The following is a 6000-nucleotide window of genomic DNA, read 5'->3' on the forward strand; positions in this document are numbered from 1 at the left end:
CCCAAACCATCCCCTACTGCCCCCATCTGTGGAAAATTCTCTTCCACTAAACTGGCCCCTGGTACCAAAAAGGTTGGGGACCTCTGCCCAACAGGCTACCCCTGCTAGGTACTATCTGGAAAAGGTAAAACAGCATCTCCCAATTGGAAGATGGAAGCACAGTTGATGGTATGTGTACCATACTGCAAAGAGGGTAAATTAACAATGAAAGATTCGGCCGGGCACAGTGACTTATGCCTGTAATCCCAGCACCTTGGGAGGCCGAGGTGGGTGGATCACGAGGTCAGGAGTTCAAGACCAGCCTGGTCAAGATGGTGAAGCCCCATCTCTACTGAAAATACAAAAAAATTAGCCAGGCCTGGTGGCAGGCACCTGTAAGACCAGCTACTCGGGAGGCTGAGGCAGAGAATTGCTTGAAAACGGGAGGTGGAGGTTGCAGTAAGCCAAGAGCACGTCACTGCTCTCCAGCCTGGGTGACAGAAGGAGACTCTGTCTCAAAAAAAAAGAATGAAAGATCCATGAGAAAAGTGTACATTAGACATTATATTGTACATGCATCTACATCGTTAGATTTAGCATTTTCCTTAAATTTATTTTTTACATATTTTATGTTGTAGAGTACATAATAAACTGCTTAAGTTCAGATAAGTTCAGATGTTTAATAAGAAGCTTTTTATAGTAACAAACGTAGTATGTTCTAATCTGAAATTTGACAGAGATATGGCTTAAATTTGATAATTTAGACTGTGTAACTAAGGCAGGTCCTAAAATTGCATGCTCATTACTTTGAAGAAAAGTCATTCTTTTGACAATTAAATCTTGAAATTTAAACATGTGGAGGAATTACATAGAGAATTATAACAGAAATGAATACTAAGTGAAAATTATTTTTAATATATAAAGTACAGAATGAAAATAGGCATGTTGAAAAAAATCAAAACTCTAAAAATGCAAACAAATGCAAAAGCAATATTTCCCCCTATGCTAGCATTTTGTTTTTCAATAATGAATTCACACTAGGAATCCTATACAGAAATTCATGCCATGAAAAATAATGCCAACCAGTTTTGATTTAGCTCACAGAAAATCATTTTCTTAGAAAACAGACTAGCCACTGTGTTTGGATTTATAAGCTTATGAAAGCTAAGAATGATCAATGAAATGATCTATGATTAAGAATTGGGTGCCTATGAACTCTGGATGCATTATTAATTCAATTGCTATATTTTTCAGGGGAAACATAATGTAGAGCTACTCCACTATCTGCCAATAGGAGACTGATTGAATGAAAACAATTCTAGTTGTCGCATATTTTTGCACCCGTGTAAGCAGCATAAAGTAAAGCTTAATGGTTAATGTGAGCCACAAACAGTTTACCCATCTCTACAGGTGATAAAGCTCACCAATTGCCCAGCACAGGAACACTCTAAGCTAAGTAGAATGGAGCTTTACGTTTCTTCTATCAACAACTTTAGTTGCAAAAGTTTGCCAAGTTGTCCTTTGAGCAGATCTAATTTCAGTCCTAAGAAAAACTGCTACTTGTAACAATTAATCTCTATTATCATGTCATAGTGACCTAATGTTCTTTTTAAAATTTATGCTGTTCCAATTGTATCTAAAGCATAAAAAAAGAAGACTGAAGAAAGAATGAAGGCATTCAGATAATTCAAGTAAATAAACCATTTGCCTGATCTATATGATTATTTCAAGATAATTCTCTCAGGTGTCTATTCATTTTGGAGAGCACTCAATAAATATTTATTGAGCACCTATGAAGTAAAAGATGTTGAAAGCTACACATAACAAAATAGAATTTTAAATATTTTGTCTATATTCACAAGTTGACTTTTTTCTTTTTTTGAGATGGAGTTTCACTCTTGTCACCCTGGCTGGAGTGCAATGGCATGATCTCACCTCACTGCAACCTTAGCCTCCTGGGCTCAAGCCATTCTCCTGCCTCAGCCTCCTGAGTAACTGGGATTATAGGCATGTGCCACCACTCCTGGCTAATTTTTGTATGTTTAGTAGAGACGGGGTTTCACCATGTTGGCCAGCCTGGTTTTGAACTCCTGACCTCCGGTGATCCTCTCGCCTCGGCTTCCCAAAGTGCTGGGATTACAGGCATGAACCACCACACCTGGCCCCTTTTTGTTTTTTTGTTTGTTTGAGACAGAGTCTCACTCTGTCACCCAGGCTGGAGTGCAGTGGTATGATCTCATCTCACTGCAACCTCTGCCTCTTGGTGAGATCTCAGCTCCCTGCAACCTCTGCCTGTTGGGCTCTAGCAATTCTCCTGTCTCAGCCTCCCGAGCAGCTGGGATTACAGGCGTGGTGGCCACCACGCCCGGCTAATTTCTGTATTTTTAGCAGAGATGGTTGTTTCACCACGTTAACCAGGCTGGTCTCAAACCCCTGACCTCAGGTGACCCGCCCTCCTCAGCCTTACAAAGTGCTGGGATTACAGGTGTGAGCCACCGAGCCCGGTCTACAAATTGATGTTTTAAAGCTAATTAGAATGTTATGTGTGGTTGATTTGGAAACAAAGTACCTATAAGAAGTGGTTATCTCATTGAAATTACTTTCAGATTTCTTAGTAATATTATCCATCATTCATAAAAAAAAGAAAAGAAAAAAAATAACATAAAATTCTGAGTTCCCAAAGCTCCCAGCCATCACCCTTCTAGAGCACTGCTTCATCCTGCAGACCTTTTATTCCACCTCGTGAATATACTTGATCCTGATGGCAATTCCTCCGATTAATGCTTGCTCTGTCAGCTATGCTGATAGACTAAAGCATGCTAATGAGTACTAATAATTTTCTTTTTTTTTTCTTTTGAGATGGAGTCTCACTCTGTCACCCAGGCTGGAGTGCAGTGGCGCGATCTCTGCTCACCGCAACCTCCGCCTCCCTGGTTCAAGTGATTCTCCTGCCTCAGCTTGCCAAGTAGCTGAGATTACAGGGGAGCACCACTACACCCGGCTAATTTTTGTATTTGTAGTAGAGACGGGGTTTCACCTTGTTGGTCAGACTGGTCTCGAACTCCTGACCTCAGCTGATCCACCTGCCTCACCCTCCCAAAGTGTTGTGATGACAGGTGTGATCCACCACACCCAGCCTAATAATTTTCTGTTGCTCTCATTTATGTCAGATATTTGCATTTTGTTCCAGAGACAGTCCTTTCATGGAGAAGAATGTCTTCAATGGTAGGAATCCTAGATAATTAGTTGGCTGGTAGCAGACCATTAGGTGGCCCTCAAATGACCTCATTATTATGAACAGGAACAAAATTAATCACAGGTTCAATACGCAATTCAGCTATTTGACTTTACTCTATTTAACCTTCCAGATGACACCAGAAATTGATATCCTTTTCTGAATAATGCAAGTTATTTCAACACATGGAAGATCAGAAAGCATGTGGTAATAGGTGTGTATACATGTGTCATCCCACGTAGAAACACACCAAGGGTACGTCCTCATGATGGCTTTGGAACAATAGCATGTTCTAATATGTGCTCTCCAGTGTACACTCATGGTGTTCACAGCTATCAAGGAGTGCAGCTTTGGAACTCAGAGCAGCAACTGGCACCTCGCTCCACTTAACAATAGTCAATTGCGATGGATCACACCTGAAGATTCAAGCTGGCTCATCCATTGTGATGTAGTTAGGACAGGTTTTGAGAGTTATTTGATCAAATAACAATTCAATTCCATTTTTAAAAACTTTTTATTAAAACATGACACACATGCAGAAAAGCGCACACACTGAGTGTGCTTGCAGCACAGTGAATTTACTCACGAAGTGAATAAACCCCTGTAACTGCCAAGTGATGAGGACATAGAAGACAGCTAGCTCTCGAACCCCCTTCCTCCCTCTCCCTTTTCTTAACATCCCATCATCTCCAAAGTTTTCCACTCTGCTAACTTCTAACACCATAAACTAGTATTGCCCGGTTTTGAACTTCGTATTTTTAATAAATATTTATATTTTTATATTTAAATATTTATATTTCTTCTGTGACAGTTCCTTACACAAACACTTATGCTTTCCATTGTTCTTCATTCCTTTCTGCATGTCTACATTTCCATCTTCTTTTAAAACTCCCTTTAGTTTTTTTTTTTTTTGAGATGGACCCCCAGGTTGGAGTGCAGTGGTGTGATCTTGGCTGTCTGCAAGCTCTGCCTCCCGGGTTCATACCATTTTCTCACTTCAGCTTCCCGAGTAGCTGGGACTACAGGCACCTGCCACCACGCCTGGCTAATTTTTTGTAGTTTCAGTAGAGACGCGGTTTCACCATGTTAGCCAGGATGGTCTTGATCTCCTGACCTTGGGATAGGCCCACCTTGGCCTCCCAAAGTGCTGGGATTACAGGTGTGAGCCACTGCACCCAGCGACTTTAGTTGTTCTTTAGTGCAGACCTCCAGGTCACAGATTTTCTCTATTCTAGTTCTGAAAAACGCTCATTTCCGTTTCATTTGTGAAGAATATTTAAATCAGTAAAGCATACTAGGTTTATAATTTATTTTTCTTTGTGTTCTCTTATTGTGCTAAAATATACATAACACGAAATTTACCATTTTTAAGTATATGATTCAACGGTATTAATGACATTCATGATGTTGTGCAACCATCATCAATATCCATTTTCAGAACTTTTTCATCATCCCCGAACAGAAACTCTGTGCCCATTAAACAATAACTCCCCAGTCCCCTCTACTTTCAGTCCCTGGTAACCTCTATTATACGCTATGACTGTGGCTATGCCTACTTGAGGTACCTCATATAAGTGGAATCGAACAGTATTTGTCCTTTTGTGTCTGCTTTCTTTAACTTAGCAGTGTTTTCAAGTTTTATCTATGTTGCAGTATGTGTCAGAATCTCACTCCTTTTTAAGGCTGAATAGTAGTATTTCATTATATATATATATATATGCCATACATTTTAATCCATTCATTTATTGATGGAATTTTAGTTTTTTTCCACATTCTAACCATTTTGACGAATGCTGCTATAAACACCGGTGTGCACACTAGTTATTTTAACATCTTCACCTTCAAAGACTATAATACTGATGATGACTAAATTGTCACCAAAGACTGTTAAAAAAAAATACAAATATAATGATCCTTTGCATTTTGCACACACATCACAATTTTGACTTCGCAATCTATGAATGGAGCTGCTGTCTGGGGAATACACAGACAAAAAATTCCACCAACTGAACTGAGTTGTAAAGAAACCTGCTGTTGGGAGGGGAGTTCTACAGCCAAAGCTTTGCCCAGGAACCACCCCGTATGGAAAATCACTTTTCCAAAGAAGAACCAGACAAGCAGATGATCTTTTGATGTCACGTCTCCCCTAATTCCTAAGTTTTCTGTACAGGAGAGAATGTGTTCACGCCGCCAATGCGTCAAGATCAGTGAGAGGTGCTCAGTGAGGAAAGAGCACGTGGTGGAATGCGGGCTGCCAATTACAAATCTCCGGATAAAATAGAGAGAAAAGGCGACTATGTCTCCACTTGAGATCCCTAGTTAGCCAACAGATCAGGGGCAGGGTAAAAAGACAAATGTAATTATTTCATTCTACTAGAAGAACAAGCAAAAACGCCTTGGGGTCTACATTTACACTTATTAACTACTAAAACTAAAATGAATTAGTGCTTGTCAGGCAAAGAAAACTGAAAAATCAGGAATTGCACTCTGTAACTGCCACAGTGGGGTTCTTCTTCATTTTTTATCAATATAATGTAAGCGAAATAATTGGAGAAATAAAAGGAAATGAATTTATCATAAAAATGTATATTTTAATATTTATGTATGTGGGCATAGCTATAACAGAAGACAATAGGAATTCATCAGTATGAATGCAGTAGCTACAAATGCAGACTAATATTTATGTATGTGGGCATAGCTATAACAGAAGATAATAGGAATTCATCAGTATGAATGCAGTAGCTACAAATGCAGACTAATGTGAGTGCATTATATTGGCCCCTCAG

This window comes from Colobus angolensis, unplaced genomic scaffold, assembly GCF_000951035.1.
Source record: "Colobus angolensis palliatus isolate OR3802 unplaced genomic scaffold, Cang.pa_1.0 Scaffold5, whole genome shotgun sequence".
Lineage (NCBI taxonomy): Eukaryota > Metazoa > Chordata > Mammalia > Primates > Cercopithecidae > Colobus > Colobus angolensis.